Raw genomic sequence first — 14,607 nt, 5'->3', positions numbered from 1 at the left:
TTCTCGTAGCGCCACCACAAAACCTCGTTCAAATTCAGCCACCTTAAAGGCAATCTTGACTAACATCGACTCGCCACGTCCAATCTCAAAGGTATCAAACGATCACGATCGCTACAGATTGTATTTATAGCAAACCTGATTTGCAATTTTGGTGAACATTTTTGGAGACAGTGATCAATAGAGTATTATATGTTTACTGACATCGTAGCAGCTGAGGAGAGCTCTGCCTACCATCCTCCAAGGAAGCCATGGGTCTGAAGACGGTTATATAAATATAACCGAAACAAGTCACCTATGTTATTGAGACGTAAGTGTTGTGCTCAAGACTGAACTTTAGTTAAAATACAAACCTGATTAGTATCCTCATAGTCGCGTTACTAGCCCCACTCTTATGCGCGAAATTTGAACAGATATTGTCTTTTAGATGTAGAAACACGCCTACCAACTGTCGTGTATATCACACAACTTCTTGATGTCGCGTTTTCTTTTCCGTCAATGTATTACCGAAATAGAAGACACAATACCGAAAGAAAGACTTGTACTTGCCGCAACAGGAGAAAAAGATTTTGGGTGTGCCGCTCACGATCGTGCGGTAACGGCCTTGCCGCAGTGAATACTCCGGTTCCCGTCAGATCACCGAAGTTAAGCGCTGTCGGGCGTGGTCGGCACTTGGATGGGTGACCATCTGGGCCGTCATACGCTGTTGCCATTTCTCGGGGTGCACTCAGCCTCGTGATACCAGTTGAGGAGCTACTCGATCGAATAGTAGCTGCTCCGGTCAAAGAAAAGCATCATAACGACCGGATGAGTGGTGTGTGTATCACACGCCATCCTCAGCTGAGGATGACACGGCGGTCGGATGGTCCCGATGAGCCACTTGAGACCTGAACACGGAGTGTTTTTTTTATTCTCATGATCGTAATGACGTTTGTAGAAATAAACTACCTGATCGAAAGCGTCCGGACAGCCATTAGTGGATATTAATATCGGTGAGTCCACCTTTCCACCTTTCGCCCTAACAACGGCTTGGCCTCTGCTGGGGGGGACACTTTCGATGAGGTGGCCCAATCTGGCCGGCTGGTGTGACCGAGCGGTTCTAGGCACTTCAGTCTGGAACGCGCGACCACTACGGTAGCAGGTTCGAATCCTGCGTCGGGCATGGATGTGTGTGATGTCCTTAGTTTAGTTAGCTTTAAGTAGTTCTAAGTTCTAGGGGACTGATAAACTCAGATGTTAGGTCCCATAGTGCTCAGAGCCATTTGAACTACTTTTGTAAATAAGTTATACACAACTGCAACCATCTGAAGATGAATCTGAAAAGGTTCGAAAACCGGTTCGTGTAACAAAGCATTATTATTGAAAAAAAGTGACTGGTTGCAGTTATTTACATTCAATATACAGTCACGGTTCTAAAATATCCGTAATGGATAAGCATAAACTATTTTTTTGTCTGAATCTGTATGGAGGAATGGTTCAAATGGCTCTGAGCACTATGGGAGTTAATTGCTGAGGTCATCAGACCCCTAGACGTATAACTACTTAAACCTGCCGAACCTAAGGACGTCACACACGTCCATGCCCGAGGCAGGATTCGAACCTGCGACCGTAGCAGTCACGCGGTTACAGACTGTAGCGCCTAGAACCGCTCGGCCACCCCGGCCGGCTGGAGGAATGGCATCATATTCTTCGTGGCGAGGCGAAACCAGAAAAGGTAGAGTTGAACGGTGGTGTGTGGCGCGTAGTTGACAACATAAGTGATCCACTGGGTTACAGGAATGTTATTGTGCACAACCCATTGCCTCTCAGACGATGTTTTGTGACAGGAATTGTCCTGCTGGTATAGTTATCGTCTCTGAACTATTCCTCTATTATCCTTCCCCATTTAGCTTTTTCTTAAGCGCAGTAAGGCCACCACAGGCTAACCAGGAATGTTTCACAGCAACGAAGATGAACAACTGTTCATTGCTCTTGAGGTGCGCAATTTGGAGCCCATGATTACTAGACACTTTGTTTGTTGTTTTGTTCCATACTGCGACCTTTGAATTTTGTCGGTGGAGTTCTGATTTACCCCGTATTTGTAGACGTGTGGACGCGACGCGATTTTCTTGTGCAAAGTTCGTTGGCGCGGCTGAGCCGTTGTTCTCTGCACCCCGCCACGCTTGTGTTTTGTTACTCGATCGCCGATTGTTCCTCCAGCTAATTCGGTGATTATTGGTCGTCCTCATACAGACCCGCTGCACCGTCCTCTTTTTTTCTCTTCGCTGCCCCCTTAACATACTTCCTGCAGCCAGTGCGGCGTTCTTTTGTTCCTGGCCGTCAGTCAACAAGAGTCCTCTCTCTCTGTCTTTCTCGCTCTCCCTCCGCATCTCTCACTCACGCATACACGCGCGTGACGACAAATGACTGGCGCGGCGCCGTTCATCAAGGTCCCCTTCTCTCTCGTACTTTGCGTGACTTTCCCGCCGCACACACAACGAACTAATTCCTGCTGTGACGTCACAATCCACGTAGGACCCCTCGTATTAGCTCTGTGGCATTAACGAAAGGCAGGAGAGAGAGGGGGAGGGAGAGAGAGAAGGAAGACCGTGTGTGTGTGTGTGTGTGTGTGTGTGTATTGGATAGGTAGCGCGGGTGGGGGAGGGGAGGGGGGTTTCAAAAGCCACGACGAGACAAGCTGAGGGACTATGGGGGAAAGGCGAAATAAAAAACGTAGTAAAAAACAACAACGAGAGTAAAAAGAGCGATTGGGGAGGATTTAGTTCGTAAAGGCGAGCTTTTAACCCCTGCTGATATTGGCCGCGCTGCTGCAGCGCTGCGTAGCGGCCTGAAGGGTAATTAAAAAATAAAACAAACGCCAAACGCATGGCACGAGGGAACCAGGTGCGGGATTCGGCTTGAAGTGGGGGAATCCCCGGCTCTGTCTGTAGCGGTGCCAGCGCAGTAGCCGAGGAGGTTAGAATAAGAGGAGATACCCTTACGCCACAAAACTGAAGCCACGGCCGCCATATTGGTGTGTCCACAACATTTGGTGCCGAATGCGTATTCATAATGCATTGGAGTGATTCTTTATAATGTATCAAATACGTACTCAGAAATGACTGCTAGTAAGACCTACTAAAGACAGCAAGCGCTACACAGCATTTAACTGAGAAGGCTGTCCTCGGCATAGGCTGCACTACCTTCCCTATTCTAACGTCCTTCGCTGTTGCAGACAAACCGCTCCTAACTCCATGCGCACGCACATCCAAGTGCGTCTGCGTACACGAGCATACTTTCGTCTTGTCACAGCCGTTCAAAGATGGTTCAAATGGCTCTGAGCACTATCGGAATTAACATCTGAGGTTATCAGTCCCCTAGAACAGAACTACGCAAACCTAACTAATTTAAGGACATCTCATACATCCCTGCCCGAGGCAGGATTCGAACCTGCGACCGGAGCGGTCGCGCGGTTCCAGACTGTAGCGCCTAGAACCGCTCGGTCATCCCGGCCGGCTGTCATAGCCGTGAAACACGGCAGAGGAAACAGTTAATGTCATCAAAATAATGAACGTATCGAGAAAACTGAAAACTCGTGCCAGAAATCGGACTCTGAACACTTGAGTCGTCGTCATAACTTGTTCTTTTTTAAATTCTATTTACATATGTGGTATCTGTTCTTTCGGTCATGTCCGAAACAAGAGACACCATTTTGATGTTGCAGCCACTACGGAAAATACTGTGACTTTAACGATGAGTACCTGCCTTGGCATTTTTTGGTTTTCACGCCAGTCATGAGAAATTATGCTGATTTCTCGGTGCAGTGGCAAGTTCGGCGGTATACTGCAGTGACGATGGATGCAAACCAACAAAACCAATACAGAACATTGCGGGAAGAGAGTCATCAATGCTTCCTCTGCCTTTTGCCAGAAGATCGCTTTTCGAGGAGCGGTCGCAGCAGCTTCGAAACGATAGATGACAAATGGCGGGTCGCCATCTTGAATTTTACAGCTTACTTTCACATCGAATCGGGAAGTATATTCAAATCTTTCCTAGTTACTGATTGAAATATTCATTCCACCTGTATGATTCAGCGATATACAATTTCATCCTGATACGAATAAATCCATGATATTCAACGAGTTATGAAATAAAGCTAAAAAATTTATTAAAATTCTTGACCAAGATTTCGGTATGTATAAATATATCTTCATCAGAAGTAAAAAATCCTGAACAGGAAGACACTTTCATTAGAAAAACCTTAGCATCGGAAGTGAGAAACACAAAAGCTTAAGTAGCAGTGAAATTAACAGATTAATACAGGCACAAAATCTTTTAGTTACTTACTGAAATTACATCATGCAATGGAGACTAATAAAACAATTGTGCCAAAGGCGTCGTCAATAATTAAGACATCTTCTCCATTTGTACAAACATGACTATGGGCACAGGGTCCATGCGAACAGTTCAGCACCAGTACTTCGCCTATGAACTATCGAGACGAGATACGCGCGAGTGTCTGGCACATACCACAAGTGCCCTCTCTCGGCGAAACCATCTGGCCTTGTGCTTTCACACTCTCGTCTCCTTTACAGATGAACCACATCTGCCCAAAATTCTACCAATGAACCGAAGACGACTATCCGCCTTCCCCCCCAACTGCCATTACATGCTTGTCCCACTTCGTATCGCTCTGCAATGTTACGCCCAAATATTTAATCGACGTGACAGTGTCAAGCGCTACACTACTAATGGAGTAGTCAAACATTACAGGATTCTTTTCCCTATTCATCTGCATTAATTTACATTGATCTATATTTAGAGTTAGCTGGCATTCTTTACACCAGTCACAAATCCTGTCAAAGTCATCTTGTATCCTCCTACAGTCACTCAACGGCGACACCACAGCATCATCAGCGAACAGCCGCACATTGCTATCCACCCTATCCAAAAGATCATTTATGTAGATAGAAAACAACAGCGGACCTACCACACTTCCCTGGGGCACTCCAGATGATACCCTCACCTCCGATGAACACTCACCATCGAGGACAACGTACTGGGTTCTATTACTCCACTGCACTGCCACTTCCACAATCGCCTAGAAGCTGGCACTGATTACGATTTCAGCAAGTTACAGTTTTTCGTAACTGGCGAAAACCTCTTACGCTGTCTGCAATGGGCTTGTTTCTGTTATTACAGGCGTTGGATGGTCCGCTGTCGTTAAAGCAAAGCCGTTGTCTTTTTTTTTTTCAGGGTGCGAAATAATTAAACCCAATTTCCAACGCCGTACTGGAGATTTCAAGGTAACACACACACACACACACACACACACACACACACACACACACACACACACACAGCAAAAGCGAGAGACAGTACACCCGGCTCGAAGATTTCTTTTGTTCTGCGTTTATGTTCTTGTAATGTCCTCTTAACCTGCCACTGGTCTACAGTATTTCTCCAGCGTCGTGTATAGCGAGCCACTATGATGAAACCAAGCGAAAAGAAACGCTGCCCAACCATCGAGTACTTCGCTGAGAATCGACTAACAGCTTTCGATACCAATATACGTTACTAGTGTTCCCTGCCTCCCCCACTCCCACCCCCACCCCCGAACTTCCACTCTCCCAATAAAATGGCGACCGTGCCTCGTCATAAACGTTAATCCGGCGGCAGGAAGCGCCCATTGAGGACGACGCCTCTGCCATTGTAATCACGGTCGCTCACATCCCATTATCGGAAATCTCCTCTCCCCCGACAAACCGCCGGGGATTTCGAAAAAGTCCCCGTTCCGATAGCGCCGCTGTTACACCCTCTTTTGTTCCCGCTAATAACGCAATTACCACCGTTTCCCGCCCTATCCAAATACTGTTTCTATTTACCCCTTGGTAACTGGCGAGAATTATGCTGTTTCCAGGAGGCTTGCTTCTGATCTACAGAAGCCTGGATGGCCTCCTTTCATTTAAGCCAAGCGGTTTTTTTCTTTTCAGCGTGTGATATAGTTAAACCGAACTTCCAACAGCGTACTGAATATTTCATGTTAAAACTTTTCTAGAAACTTGGCTGGCAGTAAAAATGTCCGACCTCTGTAGTTAGCAGACTGGACTTGCATTCGGGAGGACGACGGTTCACACCTGCATCCGGCCATCCTCACTTAGTTTTCACGTGATTTCCCTAAATCGCTTCGAAAGGGCAAAGCCGTTTTCCTTCTCCATCTTTACCTAATCCGAGCTTGTGCTCCCTCTCTAAGGACCTCGATGTCGACGGGACATTAAAAGCTAATGTCCTCCTCCCTCCACAAGAAGAAAGCAAATAAGCACTTCATTAGAAAATCAGAAAGGAAAAAATGGAAAAGAAGTCAGCAATATACAGGGTGGTCCACTGATCGTGACTGGGCCAAATATCTCACGAAATAAGCGTCAAACGAAAAAACGAAACTTGTCTAGCTTGAAGGGGGAAACCAGATGGCGCTATGGTTGGCCCGCTAGGTGGCGCTGCCATAGGTCAAACGGATATCAACTGCGTTTTTTTTAAATAGGAACCCTGATTTCTATTACATATTCCTGTAGTACGTAAAGAAATATGAATCTTTTAGTTGGACCACTTTTTTCGCTTTGTGATAGATGGCGCTTTAATACTCACAAACATATGGCTCACAATTTTAAACGAACAGCTGGTAACAGGTAGATTTTTTAAAGTAACATACAGAACGTAGGTACGTTTGAACATTTCATTTCGGTTGTTCCAATGTGATACATGTACCTTTCTGAACTTATCATTTCTGAGGACGCATGTCATTACAGCGTGATTACCTGTAAACACCACATTAATGCAATGAATTCTCAAAATTATGCCCGTCAACCTCAATGCATTTGGCAACACGTGTGACGACATTCCTGTCAACAGCGAGTAGTTCGCCTTCCGTAATGTTCGCACATGCATATACAATGCTCTGACGCATGTTGTCAGGCGTTGTCGGTGGATCACGATAGCAAATATCCTTCAACTTTCTCCACAGAAAGAAATCCAGGGACGTCAGATCCGGTGAACGTGCGGGCCACGGTATGGTGCTTCGACGACCAATCCACCTGTCATGAAATATGCTATTCGATACCGCTTCAACCGCACGCGAGCTATGTGCCGGACATCCGTCATGTTGGAAGTACACCGCCATTCTGTCATGCAGTGAAACATAGTCACATCGGTAGAACATTACGTAGGAAATCAGCAAGCATTGCGCCATTTAGATTCCAATCGATAGAATGAGAGCCAATTATCCTTCTTCCCATAATGCCGCAACATACATTAACCCGCCAAGGTCGCTGATGTTCCACTTGTCGCAGCCATCGTGGATTTTCCGTTGCCCTATAGTGCATATTATGCCGTTTTACATTACCGCTGTTGGTGAATGACGCTTCGTCGCTAAATAGAACGTGTGCAAAAAATCTGTCATCGTTCTGTAATTTCTCCTGTGCCCAGTAGCAGGACTGTACAAGACGTTCAAAGTCGTCGCCATGCAATTCCTGGTGCATAGAAATACGGTACGGGTGCAATCGATGTTGATGTAGCATTCTCGACACCGACATTTTTTAGATTCTCGATTCCCGCGCAATTTGTTTCTGCTGCTGATGTGCGGATTAGCCGCGACAGCAGCTAAAACACCTGCTTGGGCATCATCATTTGTTGCAGGTCGTGGTTGACGTTTCACATGTGGCTGAACACTTCCTGTTTCCTTAAATAACGTAACTATCCGGCGAACGTTCCGGACACTTGGATGATGTCGTCCAGGATACCGAGCAGCATACATAGCACACGCCCGTTGGGCATTTTGATCGCAATAGCCGTACATCAACACGATATCGACCTTTTCCGCAATTGGTAAACGGTCCATTTTAACACGGGTAATGTATCACGAAACAAATACCATCCGCACTGGCGGAATGTTACGTGATACCACGTGTTTATACGTTTGTATTACGGCGCCATCTATCACAAAGCGAAAGAAGTGGTCCATCTAAAACATTCATATTTATTTACGTACTACACGAATATGTAATAAAAAATGGGGATTCCTATTTTTAGAAAACGCAGCTGATATCCGTTTGACCTACGGCAGCGCCATCTAGCGGGCCAACCACAGCGCCATCTGGTTTCCCCCTTCAAGCTAGACGAGTTTCGTTCTTTGTAGTTTTTTCGTTTGATGCTTATTTCGTGAGATATTTGACCCTTTCACGATCAATGGACCACCCTGTATACTGAGATACGTTGTTACGGAGAAACGGTGGCCGGCCGGTGTGACCGAGCGGTTCTAGGCGCTACAGTCTGGAACTGCGCGACCGCTACGGTCGCAGGTTCGAATCCTGCCTCGGGCATGGATGTGTGTGATGTCCTTAGGTTAGTTAGGCTTCAGTAGTTCTAAGTATAGCGGACTTATGACCTCAGATGTTAAGTCCCATAGAGCTCAGAGCCATTTGAAGCATTTTTGAGAAACGGTGTTGAGACATTACGAAATAGCTTGCATCGTATTATAGAGAAAGATGGGCGGTACAGAACACGAACATCAAATAAGACACCGTTATCCGTTTAAATTTCGTAATATTGTTTAACTCTTCTTTTCGTTCGCATTTTCAGGTAATCAGTGGTATAAATTAACCACTCACGCGTAGTCAGATCTAAACGGCAAATTACCAGAACTAAGACTTCCGCCGTTTAATTTTTTATCTTGCTCCTGAAAGCACAGAGAATTGGTACTCACTATTGAGACATTCTGACTATTATGATAAGGAGAAGTACAGAGCGGTATATTGATAATTTTTACTTATGGACCGTCTGACAGCAAGTGAATAAAACACAATTTTAGTGCCATACGCGTTTCGCATTTATTTTCTGCAAGGCATCATCATTGGCAGGTTGCGTGGACAATTTCTTACATATTACGCTCCTGTTGCATTTTTGGTGTTGTTCTTCTTCTTATGAATGCCAATTTGCGGTTTTTTGCCTTTCCACAGCAGTATGAACTGAACGCTTGTTTCAATGCAATGTTTTGGTTTCTGATGCCGACTATTAAATAAAAAAAAGGGGGGAGGGGAAGGCCCTAAAATTGTGTTTTATTCAGTTGCTGTCAGACGGTCCATAAGTAAAAATTATGAATGTACTGTAATATTACACGCAACTGAGGAAGACAGGACTACAAAATTTGAAGAAGTACAGAGATCGATCACTAGCACAGAAGAATATATTTTGAGTTGGTGCATAAGTCTGCAGCGTTTCTCGGCAAGTGTAGTAAACACAACAGTTACACATAACAAAGAGGTGAGTCATTCTCCTTCACTATAAACAACAGTCTGCCCACGCTGAGGTAATTTCTCAATTCCTCAGCTGCAGAAATCACGTGGTTCTGAGGCAAACAAAATCGAGCCATGTTCGGAGTGCATTTTCATCCGAAAATGAAGTTCCTTGAAGGTCGTTTGATAGAGAGCGTAAAAGGTGAAAGTTGGAGGGTGCAAGATCAGGTGTGGAATGACTTCCCAACCCAGGTCTTGTACAGTGTTTGCTGTCAGTCTAGCAGAATGCGGGCGGCCGATATCGTGGAGTAGCCACACTTCACCCAGACCTCTTGGTCGTTGTTCTGGGGTTGTCTCTGCAAGACGCTCAGTTGCTGACAACAAATGCCAGCAGTGGTGGTTACACCTCGGGGAAGCAATTCGTAGTACGCCACACCGTCGCTGTTCCAACAGATGCATAACATTATCTTCTGTGGACGCGCTCAGGTCTTTGTATAGTGAGTTGTTGCTTTGTTTGGGTTCAGATATTCCTTTCTTTTCCCTATGTCAGAGATGCACATACGGCCACGCGCTGATATTTTGTGATTTTGGCTTAGATATACGGTACCCTTACACTCGATTTTTGAACATTCCCCATTGTGCGAAAATGTCGCACGATGGCGGAATGATCACAGTTAATCACATTGCCAGTTCTCTGCCAGGTACCAGGGTGTCAGAGTGGCTATGTCAGCGGGTTTCCCCAACTGGGAGAGGTATCGTCGCTATAATGGTTCCCAATTTGTCTCTGCTTTGCTTATATGCTTTGCTCGCAACGCCGCCAGGTAGGAGGGGGCGGGGGGGGGGGGCATTCAGTCTGGCGATGCGCAGTAGTCATGACGTTTCGCCTCATAAGAGTACAGTAGAACCGCTCTAATCCGTCACCTTCGGGACCGGGACCATGGTCGGAACGAGAAAAAGGTCGGATTATCCGAAAAATCTAATATTTATCGCAAAAAATATAAAAAGACATTTAGTACAAAAAATTAAACTATTTAAGAACTAAAAGATGTCTACAGTAATATAAAAAGATGGTTTTTAGTGTTAAACAGTACAGGGCTACTACAAATGATTGAAGCGATTTCATAAATTCACTGTAGCTCCATTCATTGACATATGGTCGCGACACACTACAGATACGTAGATAAACTCATAAAGTTTTGTTCGGCTGAAGCCGCACTTCAGGTTTCTGCCGCCAGAGCGCTCGAGAGCGCAGTGAGACAAAATGGCGACAGGAGCAGAGAAAGCGTATGTCGTGCTTGAAATGCACTCACAACAGTCAGTCATAACAGTGCAACGACACTTCAGGACGAAGTTCAACAAAGATCCACCAACTGCCAACTCCATTCGGCGATGGTATGCGCAGTTTAAGGCTTCTGGATGCCTCTGTAAGGGGAAATCAACGGGTCGGCCTGCAGTGAGCGAAGAAACGGTTGAACGCGTGCGGGCAAGTTTCACGCGTAGCCCGCGGAAGTCGACGAATAAAGCAAGCAGGGAGCTAAAGCAGAAGCCTTACCGTTTACAATTGCTACAAGCCCTGACACCCGATGACAAAGTAAAACGCTTTGAATTTTCGGCGCGGTTGCAACAGCTCATGGAAGAGGATGCGTTCAGTGCGAAACTTGTTTTCAGTGATGAAGCAACATTTTTTCTTAATGGTGAAGTGAACAGACACAATGCGCGAATCTGGGCGGTAGAGAATCCTCACGCATTCGTGCAGCAAATTCGCAATTCACCAAAAGTTAACGTGTTTTGAGCAATCTCACGGTTTAAAGGTTACGACCCCTTTTTCTTCTGCGAACAAAACGTTACAGGACACGTGTATCTGGACATGCTGGAAAATTGGCTCGTGCCACAACTGGAGACCGACAGCGCCCACTTCATCTTTCAACAGGATGGTGCTCCACCGCACTTCCATCACGATGTTCGGCATTTCTTAAACAGGAGATTGGAAAACCGATGGATCGGTCGTGGTGGAGATCATGATCAGCAATTCGTGTCATGGCCTCCACGCTCTCCCGACTTAACCCCATGCGATTTCTTTCTGTGGGGTTATGTGAAAGATTCAGTGTTTAAACCTCCTCTACCAAGAAACGTGCCAGAACTGCGAGCTCGCATCAACGATGCTTTCGAACTCATTGATGGGGACATGCTGCGCCGAGTGTGGGAGGAACTTGATTATCGGCTTGATGTCTGCCGAATCACTAAAGGGGCACATATCAAACATTTGTGAATGCCCAAAAAAACTTTTTGAGTTTTTGTATGTGTGTGCAAAGCATTGTGAAAATATCTCAAATAATAAAGTAATTGTAGAGCTGTGAAATCGCTTCAATCATTTGTAATAACCCTGTATATTAACTAAAAAACGTCTACACACACTATAATATGTATTGGTTTTAAAAGGAAAAACGACAAACAAATTACAGTACTGTACTGTACATAATAACGTACAAACGATATTACTGTAAACTAAAAAATGTTTATAGCACTGTATATAAAAAGAAATTTTTTACAAAGAAATAAACTACTGTATGTATAAACTAAGAAATGATTATACTGTATGCATTTTTTTACAGTAAAAACGAAAAAAAATTACTTGGAAAAAAAGTCAGGGACACATTTTTGACGAATTTTCCAAGAATCAGTCCAGCCTTCACTGGCAGCAAATTTACTTTCGGCTTCCAGTTTTTTGTGCAAAACTATTGCTTTTTCTTTGAGAATTGGCCCGGATATTGGAGTTCATTTCCTTCTTTCTTGACAAAACCACATCCACAATGCGTTATCATCAGTTCAAGTTTAGGCTTTTTTAATGTTTTGCGATTCTTCAGAGTGTTATCACCGTCAATCGTAACTGTATAGGAGTCAACGTCTTTCCGATTCTTCCTCCAATCCTTAATTGTCGTAACGCCTACATTCAGTTTCTTTGCAATTGTTTGGAGCGAATTTCCTTCGTCCAGTCTTCGTGGCACTGGTAATTTTTCATTTAGTGAAAGAGTTACGTGTTTACGTTCGAATCCAGACATGTTGAAAAACAGACAACTGTACACGCAGTGAATCTGCAGTAATAAGTACGGTAGAGAACACGGAATAAAGCAAACAACGAAGTTTTTTAATCCCAACAAAGGATAAAACTGCACAATAACGTACAGTATAACAATATGCACAACGATAGACACCGCAACAATGGCCCGACAGGCGTCCAGTCAGTGACAAGTAGGCACAGGCTCGCGAGCCTGAGCATGGTCTGACTAACCGGAGTGACGGACCATCCAAGGTCGGATTGGAGGGGTTCTACTGTAGTTTTCATATCTACCTGTAGTACGTTGCTGACAAGAATGGAAAAGAAAACAGAGGATATGTTAGATGAGGATCGGTTTGGCTTTAGGAAAGGTAAAGTGCAACTGATAATGGAAGCAAGACTAAAGAAAAAATCAAAACACGTTCATACGAGTGTTGACATGTAAAAAGTGTTCGGCAATGTAAAATGTTGAAAGATGCTCGAAATTCAGAGAAAAATACAGGTAACCTATAGGGAGAGAGAGACAGGTAATATACGATGTGTAAAAGAGCCAAGAGGGAGTTGTAAGGGAGAACGACCAAGAACGAAGTGCTCGGATTAAAAAGGGTGAAAGACAGGGATACATAATTTTTCCCCTACTGTTCAATCTGTACATCGAAGAAGCAATGAGGCACATAAAAAAACATTCAGGAGTGGAATTAAAATTTAAGATTAAAAGATATCAATGATACGATTCACTGATGAAGAAGAATTACAAGATTGGCTGAAGAGAATGATCAGTCTAATGAGAACAGAATGTGGACTGAGAGAAAATCGAAGAAAAACGAAAGTAATGAGAAGTAGCAGAAATGAGAAGTGAGAAACTTAACATCAGAATTGATGGGCATGAAATATATGAAGTTAAGGAATTCTACCAGCTAGGCAGCAAAATCACCGATGACGGACTGAGCAAAGATGATATCGAAAGCAGACTAGCACCACATTCTCGGGCAACAGAAGTCCACTAGTATCAAACACATGCCTCAATCTGAGGAAGACTTTTCTGAGAATGTTCATCTGGAGCACGGCATTGTATGGTAGTGAAACACGAACTGTGGGAAAGCCGGAACAGAAAAAGAGCGAAGCATTTGAGATGTGGTGCTCAAAACAATGGTTCAAATGGCTCTGAGCACTATGGGACTCAACATCTGAGGTCATCAGTACCCTAGAACTTAGAACTACTTAAGCGTAACTAACCTAAGGACATCACACACATGCATGGCCGAGGCAGGATTCGAACCTGCGACCGTAGCAGTCGCGCCGTTCCAGACTGAAGAGCCTAGAACCGCTCGGCCACCGCGGCCGGCAGATGTGGTAGCTGGACTGATAAGCTAAGGAATGAAGAGGTTCTGCGTAGAATCGGAAAGGAATATGTGGAAAACACTGCCAAGGTGAAGGAACAGGATAATAGGACATATTGAAAGGTGGCTACGCTGAGTCACAGCGCCAGAGACTGCGCCAAAGAGTATTATTCAGCCACCTCCACTTGGGAAATAGTAGTTCAGAGGTTGCCGTGGGCAGTACTTGTTGAGAGGATGTCGAGAGCTGTACTAGCTGAGAGCATGTCGTGTGCAGTTGTTCTTCTGCTGGCCGAGAGAGTTGATGGTGTTCGGTTGGTGTAATGTATATATGGAAGATGTTGCAATGATCACAGTGTATTTTTCGTCATATATATGGAGGTAACAAAAAATTTTTATTTCAAATTTCCTAAATAACAATGCCCCTTGGTCACAGGTTCAGTCAACAAAGCATCTGGCTCGTGTTCATGTATTAGACAGTAATTCTGGTTTCTATGTGCAATTATGGTATTTCTGGCTTTTTTAATTACTTCATTGTAAATGGTGTTTAAAATATTTTGTCGTATTGAGGAAGAACCGAGCCAGATACATGTACGTTGGGTCACACTACCACACACAGAACAGTTACACTTGTGCTTTGTTGTTTCGTAGCTTTTATAGTTGCAAGGGACTTAATTAATCAACTGTGTTAACGGAAATTTCCTTTCATTCTTTATTGTTATTGTATGCAGTCAGATTGCGTACTAATACTAGTCAGGGCCAACCGGTTACGAGACTTCGTAACCGGACACACAGCTACTAAAATTATATTTTCATTATATAATTAAGCCCCCATGCAATATGTTAAGACAGGGAATGACTTACATGGTACTAGAGGGAGCCGTAGAGGGCAAAAGCTGTAGAAGAAGACATAAATTGGAATACGTCAAGCAAATAACTGAGGACATAGGTT

The 14,607-nt window shown here is 44.4% G+C and overlaps 1 long non-coding RNA gene and 1 pseudogene across 1 annotated transcript in view; one reads left to right on the top strand and one right to left on the bottom strand.

Annotated features, from left to right (window-relative positions):
• The window catches only part of LOC124720445, a 469,216-nt gene that overhangs the window by 107,280 nt on the left and 347,329 nt on the right, over nt 1–14,607 (bottom strand). The gene's annotated exons all lie outside the window — the stretch shown is intronic.
• Nucleotides 592–709, top strand: LOC124720627 (annotated as a pseudogene).

The sequence above is a fragment of the Schistocerca piceifrons genome, chromosome 11, assembly GCF_021461385.2.
Source record: "Schistocerca piceifrons isolate TAMUIC-IGC-003096 chromosome 11, iqSchPice1.1, whole genome shotgun sequence".
In the NCBI taxonomy this organism is placed as follows: Eukaryota; Metazoa; Arthropoda; class Insecta; order Orthoptera; family Acrididae; genus Schistocerca; species Schistocerca piceifrons.
Note: the sequence above shows the minus strand (reverse complement) of the source record. Positions and strands in the feature narration are given on the sequence as shown.